The sequence below is a fragment of the Plectrocnemia conspersa genome, unplaced genomic scaffold (assembly GCF_051122295.1).
Source record: "Plectrocnemia conspersa isolate PC_06_02 unplaced genomic scaffold, ASM5112229v1 ptg000005l, whole genome shotgun sequence".
Taxonomy (NCBI): domain Eukaryota; kingdom Metazoa; phylum Arthropoda; class Insecta; order Trichoptera; family Polycentropodidae; genus Plectrocnemia; species Plectrocnemia conspersa.
In genome coordinates, this window is record NW_028277169.1 from 29,047,438 (window position 1) to 29,061,066 (window position 13,629).

General features: G+C 26.8%; 2 protein-coding genes across 3 annotated transcripts in view; one reads left to right on the forward strand and one right to left on the reverse strand.

Annotated features, from left to right (window-relative positions):
- Nucleotides 1–7,539, reverse strand: part of LOC148235384 (protein amalgam-like) — a 220,148-nt gene extending 212,609 nt beyond the window's left edge. Inside the window, exon 1 of the mRNA XM_088186944.1 lies at nucleotides 7,449–7,539. The gene's annotated coding sequence lies outside the window, so the exon portion shown is untranslated. The remainder of the gene's footprint in view (nucleotides 1–7,448) is intronic.
- Nucleotides 1–13,629, forward strand: part of LOC148235386 (uncharacterized) — a 308,520-nt gene that overhangs the window by 91,027 nt on the left and 203,864 nt on the right. The window lies entirely within an intron of this gene.

The window sequence follows — 13,629 nt, forward strand, 5'->3', positions numbered from 1 at the left end:
TCAAAAAAGCAGCCGCTTCTCTCTTCACGTCAACCCCGGTCTAGCTACGACGTTCAAAATTCAGAGACAAATGAATTCTTTAGATGCAAGCAAGACTAATAGGTTAGGACAATGGTATCAAATAAATAATTAGTAAAAAAACAAACAGCTATAAATAATACAACATTGTTAAAAACATATTCGATTATAAAAAAAATTTTAATGCAAGAACTAATGATATTTATGTAGTTTCAAATGTATATAAATTATATCGTCATTGAAAATTTCAATTAAGACTATATTAAAATCCATATCCAGTGAGTAAAAAAATCAATTACACGCAAATCCTCATCATATAAATACAATTTAATTAATTATTAAATACCGCGAAGAAGCAAAAGTGATTTGTGGTAAATGCATGTGTATTTTTATCATTATGATTATGATTTATATAAAAGAAATCCTAAATAGACTTAACTGTCTATCCTTTAAGCTACATATATTAAACGTATCATACATATTTTCCTCTTGCCTTTATCTGATATTTGATTGACGGTCTCATATGCAGAGGCGGATTATTGTATCAGTTCCATATACAAGAAACAATATATTAATAAATTACATTTACGACATCCACGAAAAGATTGAGTATCGAACGACGTCGATTTTCATAGAAATAACCAAAAAAGCAAAAAAGGGAGGAAGAAGACACAAAAATCGAGATACTTTTTTTCTCTCTAGCCGATAATCAAAATTTCAGCCCTTTTCATAGATTGCAAAAGATAAAAACAACACATCGGATATATTTATTATATGACATAGCAAGCTACTGCTTTGTTAAATTTAGTACAATCTGATAATTTATCAAAGAGGCTCGTTGTGTGTGGTATGTATATTTGACCTGGCAATTCCGTACGATTGACCCTTTGAGCCTGCAATTATGATTCCCGTTATAATTAATCTTATCTGATAAAGGACAGAGCTGGCAATTAGGCGTATGAAGCACTCCGTAGAGGATGTAGCATCAGTTCTACAGCCTGTGCTTGCCCACAATTGACTATATTGATCTACTAATGGGCTAAAACACAATAATTATAATAAATACGTCTAGTGGACAAATGGCCTCGTTGGACCATTAGGCCGAGCAATGTCTCAGATATACAAGATACAACATTAATGAAATGTGTTATGATTTAAGATGCCCTAAATGAAAATGCAAATGAATGCTTTGATGGCACACTTTATGTTTGTAATATGTAAATAGCAAATATAAATATTATTTAAAATGCGCAATGTTATAAATATTATTGTACTAAATCACAAAATTACGGAAGTTCCACGAAAGGGGATTCTCGATTTATAGGTAATAACGTTTTTTTTACTACATGTCAGTCAAAGGTCACATGTTTTATTATGTTGTGCAATTCAGTCTGATCTTCCCATTTTTTGTGTCTATTTCGAACGATCCTTCATATAATATAAATTCTGAAAATATATATATATATATATATATATATATATATATATATATATATATATATATATATATATATATATAATATCTTCTAAAAAATAAATTATATAAGTTGATCCAATAAGAATCTTACATTAAAGCATATTTATTAAATATTTTGTTTAAAATACTTTAATCAAATTTGTAAAAACATCAGTAAACTAATCATTAAGCTAGTTAAGCTAGTATACAGTTTGTTTTTGAGATATCCCCTAAAGCAAAGTATGATAAAATTACATCTGGCGGTCTTAAATCTAGACTTTTAGTATTCCCAAAAGAGTATCTTGTTGAAACCATGTGCTTGAGTTGAATCCATTGAATTTAAGTTTACATCTCTAATAATAGTAGATATTTTCAAATATGGCATATTAAATTAAAAATATATAATAAAATTAAACCAATAAAGGAGATATATATATATATAAAACTCATGCTTTCGGTTCTGAAATAAATTTATTTTTTCCGTTTAATCAAAAACAATCGGAAAACTATCAGAAAATCTGTTTGTAAATAAGGCAGATTAACGCCGACGCTTTTTTTTATTTCATAAGTGCTAGTTAATAAATTTACTTTAACTACTTTAACTCTGGGTAATTTAAGAAAAATAGCATGGAACGATCTAAATTTTTTACGATATCGTTCTTTAGTTGACTAGTTTTAATTAGCTTATTATAATATAATATTTTTTCAGAAATATAAAAAAATATTATTTAAGATACACAACAATCTCATAAAACAGTTTTTTAACGAGCTAAAAATATATACTTTGCAATGTATCGACGAAATAATGAATATTTTAGTTTGATAAAAGTGCAATAGCTACACAATAGAGATGAAAAATCTGATAAATGAAAAAATTAAGGCAAGTAGAAGGTGCCGTTAAATCAGAAACATATTAAGATACAAATATTATAAATAATAAAATTTAAGGAAGATTCAATAAATAATTTAACAGCCGATAAAGGTACAGAATATTCTTTATGGAAAGCAGAAAAATGGTTAAAAAGACCTATAACTAGGTTGGAGATAGTAAATAAAAAGCCCACACTTTTACCAACATTCATTCTTAGTCACAAGTTCTTCAAAAAAAAAAAAAAAATGTCATTCTCAGTAACAAGTTCTTTAATGAATATTTAAAATATCTCTAAATCTGAAAAATCAATATAGAACTTATTTTAAATTATATTATATTATTATAACGATTACTCTAAAAATTGACATGCTTTAAAATATGGTGTAAAATATCTTAATGAATAAAAAAATAATAAATTAGGATATAATTAATAAAATTGACAAATAGGTTGAAACTCTTAGGTGTTAAAATACAATTAGCTTATCGTATATGAATCCAATTTAATATCAGCTTAAATATTAACTGACTTAAGTTATTAAATATTACAATCAATAATATATTATATAAATGCTTCCTTAAAAATCTGGTCCGTTTATTTACAAATACAAAGGAATGCTATCGTATAGACTGATATTGACATTCAGTAAAAATTTTAAAACACTGCTAAAAGCTCCAGTTGCTAAAAGTGCAAAGTCATTACGCAAAGGTAATAATAAAAAATCTGTTTGCACCCCTAAATCGTCGCATTGGGCAAAAGGTCGAAAGTAGGCAGAGAAGAATCACCTCCTTGATTTTGTAAAGTACATCAGACTTATATTTAGAATATACTTTCGTCATTGTTATTTTTGAAATAATTTTAAAAAGATTAGACATTCGGATACTCCGCACGCAAAAAATAATGTAGGCGCTAACTATATGATGTGAAAAATATTAAACTTATATTAATATTTTTAATATGTTTAAAAAAAATGCACTCAAAAAATCTATATATCAGATGAATTAAAAAAATGCAATTTACTAGGCTATATTTAAATTATTCAGTCTACATTATTCCATCCTCTGTGATCCATTAATGAACTCCATTGCAAAAAACCCTGCGAAAAATGTTACATTGTAGCTGAATCAAAAAACACTACTATATATCACACACTACCCTAAAAAAATATAGAAAAAAGAACACGAACTGAAACCTCTAGTCTTTTAAAAATCCTTTTAGGATCGAGTCGTGTCAATTTTTCAACTCGTCGATGCTCTCGTTTTTTTAGTTATTTTTCATCCTCACACATAAACATACACAGAGGATATGACCGATGGCTCTTTCGGAATTTAACGACTAATAAATTTCGTTTTGACCGACGCTCGCGCTTAACCGGCTTTTTCAAGGGCTTATATATTTTTGCGTCCATTATTTATTAAGGTCGCACAGGTCAAATATGCTATAGTTATTTTGCCTGATTTTTTTTATTGTCTGCGACAAGCGACGAAGCAATGCGCACGCACTTTTATTGTATTTGATCCGAAGCTTAATTGCGTCGTTCGGCGGCGTCGTTAGATGACCGCAAAAGGGTTAAACCAAGGAGCTATGTACCAATCGAATTGGAATGGACCTTCAAAAGGCACTGATTAAATTGTTCTATGGGTCATTACGGATGAGATTGGCCCCCCTTTTGGATTTTACGTGTTATCGGCTTAACGCGTCGGCGACTAACTTTGATTTTTCGCGTATGGTTGACCAAGCGGAAAGACAAGACTTTTCAATATTTAAATTTTGTAAAAATATATATAAAACCTATGTTTTTTTATGTATTAAAATTATTTTTACTACTTAGAAAATTACAATATACAGTAACATTTGCATTACAGAGACAGTAAATACAACTCAATATAAGGTACATATATCGGAACTGTAACATATCGTTTTTTAGTCAATATCGATGGTTTTTAAAGATTATACATATTTCAGATTTTATTTGTGATATTAAAAACTATCATTCTTGACAGTTTTGAGTCAACAAAAAGCTTTAATTTATTAAAAAATATTTAGCAATACTATTTACATTATTTTTTTAATAATATAAATTTTATTGATAAATATTTAATAGAGATTTTTTTAATATGTACCTAATTTTAATCAAGGTTTTCTCAAATTAAAGTGAGCAGGTCAATTTTTTTGCTGTATTTTATGCAGTCGTATATATAAAATAAATTACTAGTTAGTAAATCTAAAGTAAGATTCCATGTTTTAGCGATACATAAAGTATATAATCAAATTTCAAAGTCAGTGAAATGTTTGATTTGGATTCGTGATAAATACTCTTTGGTTTATCCAAAACTCGACGTTACACTAAGATTTAAAAATATATAAGATTTTCAAACATTTTATATACACCGCATTTAACATAAATAAATATTAATAATAGTAAAATATGGTATTTAATATATAATATAATCATCCACAAAAGCTTGTTAATCAAGAAATATATCGTGGCTTAGAAACTGCAAAACACATTAGACGCTATTTATTACTTTGTGAATTTTTCATATTTCATTACTAATTTTATTATTTATTATACTATTATCAAAATTAAAAATTCTAAAATTCTGAAACTATTTTATATAATATTTAAACCGTCATGCACATTTCTATTCACGAATTACTATAAACGCTTCTCCAAATCTAATACAAATAATACTATTATACTGCTAATATTAAAAAAATATATTTTTTATGCAGTGAGTCAATATTTGAATAATTTACTCATTAGATATACAGTATAAAAATAAAGTATTAACATATTTCTGATCAATAAAGTATATTTATCTTATATAAAATTGTGAAAATATGTAACATGAAAACAATGTACTTAACTTTTTTATCTGTATTTTTAATTATGTATATTATAATATATTAATAAAAAATAGAATCTAATCAACTAGTTTTCTATAATGATTTTAAATTAGGCAAAGCAGCTTATGCAGCAGTAAATAAAATCTCATATAAATTAAAAATTAAAATTAGGTATAAAACGGTAATATTTGGTTAATAATTTAAAATACTTTGCAAAAAAAATTGTAATGCGGTAAAAAAAATTCAATTGTATTCTCACATTAAATACGTCAAATATTATTATTTTGTTGTACCTTCTTTAGCAGAGATGGCCAACTATAGCGATCGATTATATTTTTTTTGACACTGCGATCGACTTATTTTAATTTTTGGATTAGTTTATGGAATAGACAAACTATAAACTGTTTTAATATTTTAGTACAACATTTAATACGTTATAGTACAATACAAAATAGACAACCAATGAATATTTAATTGAAACAGTGTATATTTATTTCTTCCGGCAAAATAAAAAAATCAATGGTTAACGATAATATAATACTAGAAATAGAGAAAATTTAAAGATAATTAGTATAAGAAAACGAGTACGGCTAGGGGAATTATGTACGGAGGTTTTGATTTATATAATAGTCTTCCAAGAGAAATCCGAAACAGCAAAAATATAACGGGTTTCATAAATGGAATAAAAAAACACCTTCGTACATATAGAAATAAATTATAATATTAAGACTTTATTATTGTATATTTTTATTTTTTCTTTCTGTTATGTATTTTTTATATATTTTTATATTTGTTTACTAAATTTGTTAGATGTGAAGATTAGCTATTAAGCTAAATAAATTAATAAAATAAAATAAATAATAATAACCTTAAAAAATATTATAATTGACTATTCATTCAACAAACTCACTCAAGTTTTGTTTTATGATTTTAAGATACATATTCCCATAAGTACATAGATCCAGAACACAAATTTAGATATTCACAGCATTTTTTTAAAATTAAGGTATTTTTTATTACAAATATATTTTGATCTGGAAGACCTGGCTTTTAAAGTAATATTACATAAGCAAAGTAATAATTTGATTTTCAAGCGCTTAAGCTCTGCAAATATATTTGCATCTAATTGAATATCCACGTTATCCTTGAATGAATTGATAATAAATTGAACCAGAATTTAATTTTCTAAAATCAATATTTTTTTGGGCGTTCTGTATTTTGGACATGGATTTTTCTGTGTTGAAATGATAATATATATATTTCTATTTTTTAAGTCACTGGAGCTGATGGCTAAAAAATTGCTGTTTTTGATCATATTATAAACTGTTTTTAAAATATTAAATACTAATAAATGAAATTTTTCACATCAAGACAGAAGTAGTACAATAACGCTTTATATGTATATCTTGGCAATACGGTCGCGAAGCGACTGAGCCTCGTAAGTGGCTCGTGGCATTAGAAAGGTTAAACAACACAAAACCGAGAACATAAGCATGGTTTTTGAATTGCGTGAGGCATTTTTACAGTTACTTGCTAATCAAAACTGTAATTTAGTTAAGCTTCTAAGAAAATATGTAACATTTCGACTAGCCTACTTAGCATATATAGCCACCTGAATGAATTGAACACATAAATTCAAGGATTTAGTAAGAAAATAATAATAGATAGTGCAAAAAACACGATTTCTTGCTTGATTTAATTCTTTAAATCACAATTTGAAGTTGCAATACATTTACAACAATTCTGTGAATCAATGAATAAATATTTTTTTTAATTTTTATTAGTAACTTGACAGGCATTACAACGGGCCCAATGCGTTACAATAGGCAAATCTGTACCAACTGAATAAGTCAATCAGACATAATGAATACCTGTACAAGTAAGTATTAACCACCAGACTAAAAATCTAGGAATCGGTGACATCTATATTATTAATTATAAATTATTATGTGCTATACAAATTATAATTAATAGATGTCACTGCAGCTGGGGCTGTTTTTTTTAATAATAGCACATGCTTATAAATAATAATTCGAGTGCCGCTGCTGGGGCTAGAACCCACAACCTCATAGTTACTAATCTGAGCCGTTACGGACTACTTTATTTCGTATATTATAGCAAAATTCAGAGATGGATACACAATCCATTTTTATTTTACCTAAATTCTATGGACAAAAGTGATTCAATTAAAGACGTTTTAATTGAACCAGTATTAGCTAATGTACATATAATAAAATTTAAAAAAATGCACTTACAGCAATTTTGGTGTACAATGCTAGAACTTCATCCACAGCTGACGAAAGCAGCAATGCAAACACTTTGCCACCACCATTTGCCACCACCCACCTGTGTGAAATCGGATTTTCGTCAATTTTGCACATAAATTCACAAAAGTATAGTTATAAATACCCAAAAACAATTGAGATATTGCTAAGTCTGTATATCTAAGTAAGTGTGAATGAATGTTTTCAATAAATAAATTATCTCGTATTAAATTTAATTTACTAATTAAAAAAAATTAAAACATATTTTTCAAAGGGGTACAAAAACGTATTCTTAGATTCAAAGAGGATGCCGATCACTAAAAATATTAAGAAACACTGCACTGCCTTTAATACTGCTAAAACTATTTGTGGTCTAATTCATTGTGGCAAACTTTTTTTGTATGCTTTCTGAGTGGTTCAATCGAATTTGATTATTATTTATAACTTTAATGTATTTTATTGCTGTAATTAACAACTATTTAAGAGGCAGTTTATGATTAATCTAACTCCAATTTGTTTTTGTAATTAAATATTATTACATTTAATAAAAATCAGAACAGTTGTATTATTCACTGCAACTATTTCAACGATGAAGTGAATACCTTCCATTCCGGAATATAAGAAGCACCTTCAGATTTGACACAGATACCTTGAGACATTTTCGCGACTTAACGACGAACATAGTGTACTACATCTGTTCTGTATTATTTGCCATTACTCACAACAATTTTCCATCTAAAACAGTTTCTCTTTTGTATAAATTAGTTCATTTCATACGCTTTAAACGCATTTCATTAGTCGATAACGGTTTTATGGCAGATATATGACTGTATACACCATTTTTCCAAAAATGTTGGGTAATATTCAATGTAGTTTTCGATAATTTTAAAAATATTTTGAAGCTTAATATTGGTTATAACATTTTGTTTTATAATTAATCTGATGATTGGCTTTAAAATTCTTATAAATATTTTTACTATGATAGCTGATGGTTAGTCGGCTAGATAGCCACTCAAAAACAATATAGACATAACTTTAAGTATTTTTTTTTAATTATTAAAATAAAATTAAGACCATTGTGACCTAATAGATTACCCTAGTGCACCACAATGGGCACAAAATAATACATAGTATTATTACAATATACTAAAAGTATATTATAAGTAAAATAAATATAATATATAGTAAGGAAAAAATCATTAGATATTAAAATTAAATAATACGAACTGGGCCAGCTCCTCATAGCTGACATTAAACATGTCTCGCTATCACCGCTATAAAAAAACACCCTTTTATTAATAGCGGTGACTTTTGTACACTCCCAAAGATCAGAAAATGATGACGTCTTGCGAATTATATCATAAATAAGTTTTAAAGGAACAGTAATACTGACTTTTAAATTTTTCAAAATTAAATCTGTATCCAATTGAGGTTTAGAATAACTTATTTAAGTGTTTCCTTGATAGTAAATTCTAAGGACCAAGTACAAGAAGAGGGAAGCGACTGATCGGTAGGGCAAAAAAGATTCCTCGAAAACAGAACGGAAATAATACGTGATAAAAAAATAATCAAGGATTACAGATATATATCTTGAATTTTTATGATTAATAAAATCAATGTTTTTTCATACACGTTAGGTAGATATTCTAAGTATTTAAATATATATACTTTTATATGTCGCTTGCACTTAGCAAGCGACAATATACCGCAGATGTAGTTTTGAAAGAAAATTTGTTTGTTATAGGTACTTCCATTTTATAATTACAAATGAGTGTTTTAGTCAGTTTCCGCAATAAATAAATTTATACATCAAATAAAATTTATGATTATCTAATCTCAATCCTAATTTAATATAACGCATTCTAGTGCTATTTATTTTTTAAAAGTGTTTCAAAATTCAAACTAAAACATTGTAAACGTAATTATTGGATAAATTACAAAAACAGACACATTTAGCAAAGCACTCTGCAAACATATTTTATTCCAGCAACGTTGAAAAAATATTAATGAAAGTCCCTTCTGTTCCGTTGAAATTAAACTTAAATCTTGACATAATCGCGCCCCTCAAAGGTCTCACAGATTAAAGAAAAGACAAAATTGCGATTATCCCCAAAAAACATATTTTAACCCCCCTAATAATTCATAACAAAGGGCAAACGTCTTCAATGTCGGGCGTCCTTTTCATCTTGCCCTTTGTTTATAATTATAAATCGCAAGCGAAAAACACTAAGACATGCAAACAAAAAATTGACAGAATCGAAAAAATAAGAGGAATAGTTTACAAAGTCGGTGAAATAATTAACTTACGGATTGATTGCACGCGAAGGTTTCGAAAAGTCAGTGTGAAAGGCGTATTTTAATTAATATTTATTATATAAATAACTTTGATTTTAAGTAGGTTGCGAAACTGGCGAGTATAATTGATAACTCGTAAAGTATAACTAGACACAGCCTCCTGTGGGATGTGGGGCGTCTCGGAAAGGTTAAGGGTGGTTTTTGGGAGCGTTGAAAGAATGTTAATTTAGTACAAGATAAAACAATGACATTGTTAATAATGTGTATTTTGGAAGACATTGAAATTGACCCAAACGAATTTTCGTTCAAAAATTTTGCTTCTGCTTCAAATTAAGTAGTGTATTTAAATTACTGATAATTTTTGTAAAACAATTTTTCGCCTTTGATATTAATTATTTTTAGAATATTCTTATTATACCAAACAAACGGTTTTAATTATATTTAGTTGGTAAAAAAATATATTTTGTCAAGATTTTAGTCAAAATTTGTCTAACTTGACATCAAAGTACTTTAATTATGATTACTTTAAAAATACATAATTTATAAATAATTGTATTGACAGACAATTAAAACAAAAAGAACAATATATTTATAGAAAATAAGGTATATAATTTGTAATTAAAATAAATATATTTTGCAAAATAATAAGAAAAGTTACTAAAATCAATATAAAAATAAGCGACTTGTATTAAAATGTTTTTATTTTAAACGAAATAAATATGTGTTTATGAAGTATATTGAAAAAAAATTAAATTATTAATTTTATTAAACCGTTATTACTAATATTAAAAAATACCATTGACGAAAATGTATTATTTATTATATGTGAGCAATGAAAAGAACTTGAAATGAGCTCAAATTTATGGCATCAATGGCTTATAAAATTATGTTTGTATGAAACCATAAATTGACTTAAAGAGCTTAAATTAATTCTTGTAATTTATTACATTATTATTCTTAGTAAAATATGTTCACTCTTACTAGATTTTTGTAGGTATTACTAGGTATTACTGTTCTGTTTTATATATATATTATTCTCAGTCAGGTAGTTATATATATTTGTATAAGACAAAAATCATAAAGAAATCTTTCTTATACATAAATACAAACATTATATATAAAATTTGTTGAGCACATTTGTATTCTATATTTCAAAGTTAAATTATTCAAGTGAATATTTCAGGTACTTTGTAAATTTATACACATAGTTTTAAATCTATAGAAGAATGAATATTTGCAACTATGCTTAAAACATTCCTTAGAGGAAAGCAGTATCAAAGCATTCTGCTTTCAGTATTTCTTCGTTACGTTTTAGACTTATATAACATATTATACCAAATAATATTATGTATACATTTACTTTAATATTTTTTTATCAAACTTTAATCGAAATCCCATTATTATTTTATCAATTCAAAAGCATTGTTAGATAATTGGTGGCGGTTCTTTGGCTATAATTGGCTTAGTAACAAATCACATTAGCGCGACCCTTTCATTGTATACACACAACCTCAAACTTCTACTACAATTGCGACGTCCAAAATTTAACACATAATAATAAATGGCAAAATATCGAAATAACAAACGTCACAGGGAATGAACCGAGAACCCGGATGATTAATGAAGGGCCGCAAAAATTATTAATAAAATTTCGTTTCCCAACTTTGGAGCGAGCGAAAGTTTGCAAGGGTCGAAACATGGAGTGATGAAAATTGAAAACGTGAACTATCCATAGCTGTGTATTCTGAAAGGGTTTTCTTTGGGATATACAATGCGGACACAGATATTAATGGTATTTTATGTACACATATCTATGTATGTACACATGTGAAGGCGTTTTATGTGTTTCTAGCTATACAACATTTTTTATTATCATATATGGTTTGCTTGTAAGAAAGACTCGTTAAACGGTGATTGCCGTATTGAAATTCGGTTAATGTGAAGTTTTTGATTTAAAGCTTTCGTGCTTTGTTTTTTTATGTTGAGCTAAGATTGATGCAAAAAATACTTGAAACAAAATTTTGATTATAGATATTTTTATTTTGCTAGTGGTTAACAAAATAAAGAAATAGGTAGACAGAGAATAAAATAAACCCGTTCCAAGAAAATTACTTACGTTTCAAAGAAAATTTATATACATTTTTGTAAAAAATATATATTTCTAATTTTAAATATCAAACACTTTTATATTTTCCAATAATCTATTAACTGTGAAATTATTCAGTGCTAAACATTTTATATATGCTAGTCCGCAAATATTTTTTTTAAAGCGAAAAAGAGTGGGCCATATATGCTAGGAACAAGAATTTATTATAATGAAAAATTACTTATTTTGCTATATGATATGGAGCTTCGTCTTACATATAAATATATTACATTATCTTTATTATTAAAATGCAATGTATATTTTGGCAATAAGCAATTCTCATAATATATATATGTATATATTTTTTATACTACACTTTTTTTCTGAATTTATTTGGCAATTCTCTATATTGTTTTTAATTGAACTAATTTTTGATCCGTAACACTTGCTGTTTTGCAGCGTCTTAGATTTTTTAATAGTACACTAACAATAATCGGTTCTTAATGGTAGATTGATTTTGCTATTATACAAAATTAATTGACTTACATTAGTAAATCTTCCAATTTCACTCGTAAAATAAACGTTATAATTTATTGAAGCACAACATTTTAATAAAGAAAAAAAATGAATGTTATATTTTTAAAAAATAATAAAAATCTTACAATAATATAATATCAAGTGAAATCATATTTTAATATTTTGTTTAAGAAATTAACTAAATAATTATTTTTATATGTTACAAAAATAAAATAAGAGCTTTTTACTAAACACAAAATATAATACACTGCTAAAATCATATATAGAAATATTCTGAATTATATTTTTTAAAACAAAGCCGCGGAAGTAAAGAGAATCCCATGCGTGGTCTTTTTTGTTGCAAATGAATACATTATGAACGTCAGAGCTTCCACTTTTAACCCAAAACACACGCACGTTGGACTAACGCAATTATTAAGTGATATTACATAAATATGATTTTCTTATTTAATTTGTGCTCAATACCACCAGAAAAGATTAAGGCATTTAAAAAAAATGATGTTCTGGAACAGAAAAATGAAAGATTTTCTATGCTTTCTTTATTTGCAACCACGATTAATTCAAACAATGATAATTCTTATCTTATTCAGAGTATTTAAACATACTTTTTAATAATTTTAATAAATATTTTTTCTCTGAAAATGATCCGCGCATAGTGAATGTATGTGTGTAAAAATTGGAAGCCATGACGTTAACTGATCTATAGCAACATTCATTGAGATAAGTCTAATTAAGTGATGGGAGCCTTAAAATGGTAGCGTTTTATTACACAATTGTATTTGTAAATAATGAATTTAAAACCTTTTATAATATAGTAAAACATATATACATAGACAAATCAAAAAGCACTAACACATATTGCTTCGCCGCGGCTGTGCATCGGCTCACACCACAGCGCGTATGCCGTATCCCATTTATTTTATTTTGATCTAGAAAATAACAACATGGAATATTGTCTAAAATATCAGTTATTATATACATAAATTACTCCTTCATAGCCTAAATAGCATAAATCAAATGTTGATATTTAACCCACTTCCAATTATAATAGTAAAATCTATAAAATATACATCTAACATCCACTTTTGTCAGATACAATATTAAAATCTAATCAAATAACCCACACGGCGATATTTATTCGTTTATGTAATTATTGTAAATCTCCTTTGCAAAATGACATGTGAGCCCAATGCATTACAACGGGATAAAAGTAATAAACAACTGCAAATCAGTGACATATATTTTATAATTCAT